Raw genomic sequence first — 11,543 nt, forward strand, 5'->3', positions numbered from 1 at the left:
TGACCAATTCAGAACTGCTCTGTTTGTACAACACATGGGAGCCAGCAACTCTTAACCAATGATTGAAACAGACGAGCTTTGGAGCCATGGCTCATGGTGATTGCCAGCGACGCAACCGAGCACAACAGCGGCAACCGCGGCTGCAAAGGGCCGGTGGGGGTGCGGAAGACGGTGAGGGTGCAGCTACAGGATGCGCGCGCACATCGACTCGAGCTTGAGCCCTCGCCAACTTGGGCTCAGCACGGCTCGGCGAGCGACGGCAGCATCTTGGCGCGTATTCGGTGAGAAGCGGGGCAAGCAGCGGGCATGCGACTGTGTGCACGGACAGAGGCAGTGTCTGGCGAGGTGTGCAAGTGCAGCAAGGGCGGTAGCAAGGTGTGTGGGTGTCACGCCCAATATGCGACCCTATCCTAAAGGAACTCGAATGTCCCACTAAGGATAGAAGCGCATATTGGAGACTCTTTTGCAAGGTGGATATCATTACATCGTACCATTACATAATTGTTGGGGATACATACAAGAGGCATACAATGCCACGTGAATACAACAACATCATACACAAGAGCATCATCCGACTATGGACGAAACACAAACAAAAACTCAAACGACATCCACCCTGCTAGCCCAGGCTGCCGACCTGGGACCTATCCCCTGATCGAAGAAGAAGCAGAAGAAGAACTCCAAGGCAAGCAAACATCGCTCTCGCATCATGATCATTGCATAACCTGCACCTACAACTGTTGTTGTAGTAAACTGTGAGCCACGTGGACTCAGCAATCCCATTACCATGGGTATCAAGACTAGCAAGGCTTAATGGGTAAAGGAAAGGATAAGTGGTGAGGTTGCAGCAGCGTCTAAGCATATATGGTGGCTAACATAGACAAATAAGAGCGAGAAGAGAAGCAAACGGAACGGTCGAGAAGCTAGAAGTGATCAAGAAGTGATCCTGAAACTACTTACGTTCATACATAACCCAAAACCGTGTTCACTTCCCGGACTCTGCCGAAAAGAGACCATCACGGCTACGCACGTGGTTGATGCGTTTTAATTCGAATCTGGTGCCAACTTCTCTACAACCAGACATTAACAAATTGCCATCTGCCACATAACCGCGAGCACGGCTCTCGAAAGTTTATACCCTGCAGGGGTGTCCCAACTAGCCCATCACAAGCTCTCACGGTCAATGAAGGATATTCCTTCTCCCAGGAAGACCCAATCAGACTCGGAATCCCAGTTACAAGACATTTCGACAATGGTAAAACAAGACCAGCAATGCCGCCCGAGTTTGCCGACAAATCCCGATAGGAGCTGCACATATCTCGTTCTCAGGGCACACCGGATTGTCCAAACTTCCGGTAGGCCAGCCCAAAGTTGCCCCTGGTGGCCACCGTCGGCTGACAGGTTGGACCAACACTCACGACGAGAACTGGCCCAGGGGGTAAATAAAGATGACCCTCGAGCTCCGGAAACCCAAGGGAAAAAGGCTTAGGTGAGGCAAATGTAAAACCAAGGTTGGGCCTTGCTCGAGGAGTTTTATTCAAAGCAAACTGTCAAGGGGTTCCCATAACACCCAACCACGTAAAGAACGCAAAATCAAGGAACATAACACCGTTATGACGGAAACTAGGGCGGCAAGAGTGGAACAAAACACCAGGCATAAGGCCGAGCCTTCCACCATTTACCAAGTATGTAGATGCATTAATTAAAATAAGATATATTGTGATATCCCAACATAAACATGTTCCAACATGGAGCAATCTTCATCTTCACCTGCAACTAGCAATGCTATAAGAGGGGCTGAGCAAAAGCGGTAACTTAGCCAAACAACAGTTTGCTACGAAGGGTGAAAAGGTTAGAGGCTGACATGGCAATTTGGGAGGCTTGAAGAGCAAGTGATAGGTAGTGCAGCACAACGATAGAACGAAGCAACTAGCATAGCAATGATAGTAGTGAGATCCAGGGTAGCGGTCATCTTGCCTGAAATCCCGCTAGGAAGAAGAACGAGTCCATGAAGAAGATGAAGCCACGAAGACGAACCAAGCGTAGACGAACGAATCCTCACAATCGCAACGAAACAGGAACTAACGAGAAGGGGCACAACCGGAAAGAAGCAAACAACAATGTAAACATACAACACATAGACATGGCATGATGCTCAACCAAGTATGATGCATGACAAAGGCTATAAGATGCTACTCATGGCAAGAGATGATGCATACAAGAGCACCACAACAAAGCAAGTTTAAATGAGGCCGGAAACAACATATAACAAATACGGTAAGTCCTCATGTGCAAATTTTGAAATTGGTCCAGAACTGAATAAACCTTATGTTCAAGTTGTTAAAACATCAAGTTAAGATGCACCAAGATGATCTACACGAAATTCTAGTCAAGTTACATATGACGTTCATTTAGTTTGGAGCTACGGCCTAGAAGATATGAGCAAAACAAGTCAAACATGGCATTGATGCAAAATGCATTCAAACATCAAGAAAACACCCTCAAAACATGGATGCAACATGATAAGATGAAACTACATGCAAAATCAATCAAGTTTCATATAGAGCATACTCGAAACGGAGCAACGGTGCAACACATACACTCCGAAGAAGATATAACCACAATCTGACCAAAACAGCAAGTACACACTTTGCAATCATCAAAAGAACATGCTATAGGAAACATATGAGCACAAACTTGACATGCACTTCATGTATAGATAACATACTTCAAATAACATTAAAGGTTCAGGTTCATAGGCATCAAGATTAAACCAGTATGATCAATGCAAAATGCAACTTAATAACACATCAGCATACGCATGAGCAGAGTTAAATATGATGGCAACTTTAGAGCAAGAAAGAGACAAGCTACAGCAAGTAAACATAGCAACCAAAGGGCGTGGAATCAAAGTACACATAACAAATAGCAAATAAGATCATGGCATCATATACAAAAAGCTCATGGATTAGCAGGAACCAACATGACAAAATTGAATGGTGAAACAGTTTCAGCAAGTGTAAAACAGGAACATTATGATAGCATGTTTGCAAGCATGAAACATAGGCATCTGATCTCCAAAATTAGCAAAAATGGCATGTGAACAAATTACTCATAGGATACCACAATTCATATAACTGGAGCATATCCAGAAGATGCATGGATCACTCAATAACAAGCTCACAACAATGCATCATGAAGTTAACAGAAATCTAGAACATTATATAAGCATGTTCATGGCAATGAAAATATATTCTACAGGACATATATAGGCATCAAAAGGCATGTAATGATAGATCATAACATAGACAACAAAACATCTCAACTAAGCATCTCAAGATTATGCATGGATTAAATGGTAGCATCAAGCAAAGATAGCATCATGATATAGCAGTTTCAGCATTGACAGAAAGTTAACAGCAAGTGGCCCACTTCACAAGCCTGATGCACTCACTACAAGACTCACAAAAATACATGGATTGCACCCCTGTAAAGATGTCATAAATATGCTCCTAAAACACGTAGACATCATGCTCATAAGATGCACACACAAAATGCAACAAAAATGACAAATCAGCAAGTTATAGCAGTTTTCAGTGGTTAACAGCAACATGCACTTTTGCAACATAGATTAAGATATCAAGATGTACCCTAACATGAATGCGAAGCACACCAACGCGTAGATCATGAAGAGCAGAACATGTGCATATCAAGATCATAATCATAGGATCAACAGGGACAAAGTTGTGGCACTCACGAGATGCACAAATGATGTTAACAATCAGCAGATTCCAACAGTAAACATCATATAGCACTCTTGCAATGATGATTAGGGCATCAATATGGACTCAAACAAGCATGCCACAATGGAATGAAATGTAGAGCATCTCACAATAAACAGTTTGACATATTACACACACAAGACGAAGCTACATCAAAGATGTTATGGCATGTCAAAGGGGGCACCAGAATGTAGGAAAACGGGGACAGCCAAATATACCTCGCGGAAAAGCGGGACGAATAGAAGCGGGACGAGGGGATCCGGGGGCGCGGCCGCATGTTTAGATGGGGAACCCGGTGGATCTGGTCCACCTGACCAGATCCGTACGGGGACGGGCCCGGGTCCAGTGACGACAGGCGGGAGGCCAAGCGGCGGAGGGCACGGGCTGCGGGCGCAGCGCCGGCGAGTGGCGGAGGCGGCGCGTGGGAACGGCGAGGGAGGCGGCAGAGGCGGCAGCCGGGCGGCCAGGGGCGGCGCCGACGAGCAAACGGCGGCGGCGGACGGCCTCACGGGCGGGAGGCGGCGAGGGTTGCCGGGCACGCGGGCGGCGCAGATTGGGCGCGGGGACGGCGGAGCGGGCCGGGAGGGCCTCAGATGGGCTCCCCAGGCCGCGGCGGCGCGCAGTGGCCGACGGGCCACGTGGCAGCGGCGGATTCGACGGGGGTTGCGGCGTGGACACGTCCGGCTCGGGATGGACATGTCCAACGATAGAGGTGGAAGAAGACTAGGGTTCGGACTGCGAATTTCGGGGGAGGCACACACACACACACACACACACACACACACACACACACACACACACACATATATATATATATATATATATATAGGTAGAGGGAGCTAGGAGAGTCCAAATTAGGAGCGGTTTTAGCCCACACGATCGTGATCGAACGGCGGAGAGCATGGAGGGGAGTTTGGTGGGCTAGGTGGGCTGTGTGAGGAGGTACTTGGCTGCAAAGAGAAGGGGGTCTCGGTTAGCTTGGTTAACCGTTGGGGCATCAAACGCCCTCCAAATGGAATGAAATTTGACGGGCGGTCTACCGGTGATATACCAAGGCCACTCAGCAAATCTCGGTCCATTCCGAGAACGTTTTTATCCCGCTCACGAAACAAGGTCTAAGAGGGGCGACAGGCGCGAGCGAGTGTGGCTGTGCTCAGAACGGACAACGGAGAGAACCGGGGGAACCCGAACGGATGCAAGTTTTGAAAAACATGCAGATGAAATGCAGATGATCACATGGCAAAATGCAACATGCCAGCAATGACATGGCAACGAAGGCGAATAGCTGGAAGACACCTAGCGCATCGGATTCGGGGCGCTACAACGGGATCTTGAGGACGAGCTCATGCTCGCTTCGGGCATGGCGGCTACAGAGGCATGCAAGGCGACGAGCGAGGCTTCAGGTGCGCGCGTGCAAAGAAACGGAGGAGGCAGAGCTACCTCACCGGACTTGCTTCCCGACGTGCTCGAGATGCAAGGGTGTGCGGGTTGGAGGGGGGCTTCGGCTCGCGCAGGAGGAGGTTGCGGGGCGCTCGAGCTCAAGCGTTGCTCGGCTCGAGGTCCCGACATGGCGCGGTGAGGTAGGGGAGATGGGTACGCGAGGCGAGGCAAGCAGCCAGGAAGGGCGCAGCGCGGTAGCAGAGAGCATGCTGCTGGATCGTGAGAAAAAAACAAAAAACACCCGAGCGGCGAGAGCATGACGCGAAACCGATCCTAGGCACGTCTACAGCGATCGATATGCGGCAGGAGAAGAGAGAGGGGCAGCAGGTATACCTAGCTCACCCTAGGACACGAAGACATTAATGTAGATGAGCCATCAGCGACGCCGACGAGCTCTGAACCCGACGCGGTTCCTGTCCGAGGAAGAAGGAAGCAGAAGAGGACGCTAGGCGCGGGACTTGGTGACTCCTTATGTGACGCAGATGAAGCAGCAGGAGAAGAGGACATCAACGGACTTGCGGCCATGAACGGCGAGGAAGAAGATGAAGGAGTTCACTACGGCGACTTGGCTGGTCCTCCGGTGCGCTCGGGATGCATTGGGGGCGATGGATCGGGTGGATTGCCATGGCTTACCAGGTGGCGACGGCGCGGAGAAAAGGGAAAGGGGAGAGGAAACCCTAGGGGGAGTGGCTGGCTTAAAAGGGGCATGAGCACCGTTGGCCTCGATGTCCGTGAGGGAGCTCACGCACTGGAGCCTGCGCTTCTCTGAAGGAAAGAGACGGCCTGGCAAACGGAGCAGGTAGGCGTGAGGCAGACGGACTGAGCCGGCTTAGAGGAGAGGAGCAGGTGGGCTGCGGTGGTTTGGACGGGCAGCGGGGAGGCCCGGTGCAGCGGCAAGGTAAGGCCTCTTTTCTTTTCCCTCTGAAAAACCATTTCTGTAAATATATAATCCACATAATACACAAGGGAAAAGGTCAAACGGTTGGGTAAGGAATATGAAAGATGTAAAAATATCCCTCTACTCCAGGAAATAGGTGTTATTTGAATAAATTACCCTGGCAATATTTAGAGGTAGAAAAATAATCCAAGTATGAATTAAAGTCAAACTTGAGCCCTTTTTGAACCCAACAAAAACATCTTCAAATGAGATGAAAATTGGCAGAGAGGGTGTAGGCAATGTGCATGATTTGCAAGGAAAGAATGAACATTATTTGAGGCAGGAAAATGTCACTTGAGTAAATGGCTAAAATTTGAAAGAAGGGAAGAAGGAGATGGGGTTTACTTGGAAATGGATTAACTTGAAGGGTGATGATGCCAACAGCAATGAAGATGAAGAGAAAGAGATCACACCAACATACACAATTAAAATGCACATGCAACAACACGCAATATGATCATGGCAACAACAAGGATGGCATAATGCAATATAACCAATGATGGACATGATGCAAGAAGGAAAAATATGACAAAGACACTCATCATGATCAAGGCAACAAACAATAGACCACACAACATGAACAAAATAATTGGAAGGAACTGGAGCACCGGTCTCGAGGTATCACAATACTAATCATCTTGAGATCTCCTTTATCATTGCGAGAAGGTCCACCCTTGTTTTTAGTGACTTGAGTAGTCTTACTAATTTTCACATGAGTTTTAGCGGAAGCAAAAGCCGTACCTAGATTAAAAAAAATTCTTCCAATTTATCAATCCTAGACGGACTCTCTTCGATTCTTTCATGAATTATAGTTCCTTTTTCTTTTAGCAACTTAGAAATGTCTCCCGCCTTTGACCCAATTTTAGTAGCATAACTTTGCATCTTTCTTTCCAAGTTTTCAACATGTTCTACGGTAAGCATTTTCTTTTCAATAGCATCAAGTCTTTCCATAACATGCTCGAGAGTCAATATTTTTTCATTGATGGGTGCCCTTATCACGCCCAATATGTGACCCTATCCAAAAGGAACTCGAAGGTCCCACCAAGGATAGACCCGCATATTGAAACGCTTTTGCAAGGTGGATATCATTACATCAACATTACATAATAGATGGGGATACATACATAAGGCATACAATGCCACATGAATACAACATCACAATACATAAGAGCACCATCCGACTACGGATGAAACACAAACAGAAACTCAAACGACATCCACCCTGCTAGCCCAGGCTGCCGACCTGGAACCTATCCCCTGATCGAAGAAGAAGGAGAAGAAGAACTCCAAGACAAGCAAACATCGCTCTCGCGTCATGATTATCGCAAAACCTGTACCTGCAACTGTTGTTGTAGTAATCTGTGAGCCACGAGGACTCAGCAATCCCATTACCATGGGTATCAAGACTAGCAAAGCTTAATGGGAAAGGAAGGGGTAAAGTGGTGAGGCTGTAGCAGCGACTAAGCACATATGGTGGCTAACATACGCAAATAAGAGCGAGAAGAGAGCAAGCGGAACGGTCGTGAAGCTAGCAATGATCAAGAAGTGATCCTGAACTCCTAATTACGTCAAACATAACACAGAAACCGTGTTCACTTCCCGGACTCTGCCGAAAAGAGACCATCACGGCTACACACACGGTTGATGCGTTTTAATTCGGATCTGGTGTCAAGTTATCTACAACCGGACATTAACAAATTCCCATCTACCAATAACCGCAGGCACGGCTTTTGAAAGATTATACCCTGCAGGGGTGTTCCAAGTTAGCCCATGATAAGCTCTCGCGATCAACGAAGGATATACCTTATCCCAGGAAGACCCGGTCAGACTCGGAATCCCGGTTTACAAGACATTTCGACAATGGTAAAACAAGACCAGCAAAGCCTCCCGCTGTGCCGACAAATCCCGATAGGAGCTGCACATATCTCGTTCTCAGGGCACACCGGATTGTCCAAACTTCCGGTAGGCTAGCCCAGAGTTGCCCCTGGTGGCCACCGGCAGCTGACAGGTTGGACCAACACTCATGACGAGCACTGGCCCGGGGGGGATAAAATAAAGATGACCCTCGAGAGCGCGACTCCCAAGGGAAAAAGGGCTAGGTGAGGCAAATGGTAAAACCAATGTTGGGCCTTGCCGGAGGAGTTTTATTCAAAGTGAACTGTCAAGGGGGTCCCATAAATCACCCGACCGCGTAAGGAACGCAAAATCCGGGAACATAACACCGGTATGACGGAAACTAGGGCGGCAAGAGTGGAACAGAACACCAGGCATAAGGCCGAGTCTTCCACCCTTTACCAAGTATATAGATGCATTAATAATATAAGAGATATTGTGATATCCCAAACATAAATCCTGTCCACCATGGAGCAATCTTCAACTTCACCTGCAACTAGCAACGCTATAAGAGGGGCTGAGCAAAAGTGGTAACATAGCCAAGCAACGGTTTGCATAGGAAAGGTATCGAATGTTAGAGGTTCATGGCAAATATGGGAGGCTTGATAAACAGGTGATAGGTAGCGCAGCAAAGCGATAGAATGAAGCAAACTAGCATAGCAATGATAGTAGTGAGATCCAGGGTAGCGGTCATCTTGCCTGAAATCCCGCAAGGAAGAAGAACGAGTCCATGAAGAAGACGAACGGATGAAGCCGAACCAAGCGTAGACGAACGAGTCCTCATGATCGCAACGAAATGGGAACTATCGAGAGAAGCACACAACATAGTAAACACACCACACATGAACAAGGCATGATGCACAACAAGCATGATGAAAGACAAGACTACATGAAGCTACTCATGGCAAGAGATGATGCAAACAAGAGCAACACATCAAGGCAAGTTTAAATGAGGTCGGGAACAACATATAACAATTCCGGTAAGTCCTCATATGCAAATTTCGAAGTTGGACCAGATCTGAATAAACCTTATGTTCAAGTTGTTAAACAGCAAGTTAAGATGCACCAAGATGATCTACACGAGATTCTAGTCAAGTTACATATAAAGTTCATTTAGTTCGGAGCTACGGCCTAGAAGATATAAGCAAAACAAGACAAACATGGCATTGATGCAAAATGCATTCAAACATCAAGCAAACACACCAAAACAAGGATGCAACATGATAATATGAAGCTACATGCAAAATCAAGCAAGTTTCATATAAAGCACACTCAAAACGGAGCAACGGTTCAACACGCACACACAATACAAGTTTAAAAGACAAGCTGTCCAAACCAGCATCTAGGCATATTGCAAGCACCAAAACAACATGCTACAGCACCCCAACATAAAAACTAAAGGCATGGGCATGATGTATAGGTAAAGCATAACAAAACATGAACACTGAGCTATCTCCAGAAATCACTAGAACATGCTCAAACACACATGGTAAGATTGCAAGTAATAACAATTCAGACTTTGCAGAAAATAACATCAGGTTGCAATGTTTAGAGCTATCAAACAACATGTTACAGGAACTTAACATGGAAAACAAAGGCATGGCATGAATCTACTAAACCCATAAATCAAAAGTCCCTTACTGACCATAAGCCAAAAAGGATCAGAAAATATGATGGCACCCACGTAAACATGGCAAGTTTTGTTAACAGATTCAAACATGGCAGGAACAACGATACGAAGGCATGTAGATGAGCTTGTACCACTCACCACAGAGCAATACATGGCATGGCAAGGCAACCAACAGTAAGAAGACATATTTATGAAGTTAAGCATGGCAAGAGCAAGTCCATAGCATGCAAGGATCAACTACAACAACCTTGGCAAAATTGAATAACATGTAAACAATCTGCCAGGAAACATTTTGAAGCAAAAGTAGAGCACGAAAATAACATCCTAGACTACTCCCTAATTGCAACCAAGGGCAGGGATGGATAGAGCATAACCATATGTTCAAAACATCCTTACTGAAGTATCTCAAAATATGCATCGATCTCTCTGTAGCAACATGTTTACATGGCATCAAAATAACAGTAGAACAGGGACTAAAATCAGCAACATCACGAAGCCTAGTTTACATGCTTGTGCTAGTCACCACATTGATCACAAAAATACATGGTAAGCACCTCTACAAAGAAGAGATAGCATAGATCAATACACATGTAGACATTAACCTCATAGGATGCACACATCAATCATGGCAAAAATGACAAAAGAGCTCGTTCTGTTAACAGACAGCAGAAAACATTATGAAGCACTCTTGCACGATGATTCAGGCATCAAGGTGACCTTAAATGAATATGATGTGATGGAATTAAATGATGTGCTCGTTGAGGTGAACAATTTGACATATTACACGCACGAAACGGAGCTACGGATGCAGAGATACGGCATGACGAACATGGCATGAAAATTTCACAGATCTGGGGACTTGGCCAAAATCACCTCGGGGAAAACGGGATGGAGGAGACCCGGGACGGAGAGATCCGGGGACGGGTCTGGCGTTTGGATCGGCGAACGGGTGGATCTCGTCCACCCGCGGCGTATCTGGCCGGAGTGGACTCCGGCGAGGGCGGCGGCCTCCGGCGAGGGCGACACGAGGAGGAGGCCGGCGAAGGGCGGCGCGGTGACGAGGATGCACCGGCCGACGAGGCGCGCAGCGAGGTGAGGGGCGGCGGCTGCGGGACGGAGGCGGAGCGGGCGTTCGGCGCAGGGCGACGGGAGAGCAGCGGGGCATGCCGGCGACGAGGCGCGGGCTCCCGGGCGCAGGCGGTGGCGTGGGGCGCCTCGGCGGCGACGGGGCCGGGCTACGGCGGCGGTTGCAAGGAGGCAGGGTCGGGCGCCCTTGCTCCGGCGAGGCCCCTGGTGGCCGGAGCGCAAGACGAGGCGGCGGCGAGGAGATCGAGCGGCGGCGGAGGCGAGCGGCGGCGCTCGTGGGCCGGGAGGCGGCGCGGACGGGCTCACACGGGCCCGATCCGGGTCCTGCGGGCCGGTGGCGGGGGTGGGTGGCGCGGTGCCACGTGGCAGCACGAAGTTGGACGAGGGCGGCGGTGGAGGTGACGTGGAGGGCGCTGGTTGGTCGGAGCGACGTGGCTGCGGGGCGGTGGACGTGTCCGGCCGCCGGGCGGACATGTCCGGCGGCGCGAGGATGAAAAAGGCTAGGGTTGCACCGCAAATTAGGGGGAGGTGGACTAATTTATAGGTAGAGGGATCTAGGAGAGTCCAAATGAGGAGCGGTTTTCGCCCACACGATCGTGATCGAATGACCGAGAGTATGGAGGGGAGTTAGGTGGGTTATGGGCCACTTTGGAAGGGTGTTGGGCTGCAAAGAGAAAGGGGGGGCTTTTGCGGTTACCCGGTTAACCGTTGGAGTACCAAACGACCTCCGAATGGCACGAAAGTTGACAGGCGGTCTACCGGTGCTATACCAAGG

This window comes from Triticum aestivum, chromosome 4B, assembly GCF_018294505.1.
Source record: "Triticum aestivum cultivar Chinese Spring chromosome 4B, IWGSC CS RefSeq v2.1, whole genome shotgun sequence".
In the NCBI taxonomy this organism is placed as follows: domain Eukaryota; kingdom Viridiplantae; phylum Streptophyta; class Magnoliopsida; order Poales; family Poaceae; genus Triticum; species Triticum aestivum.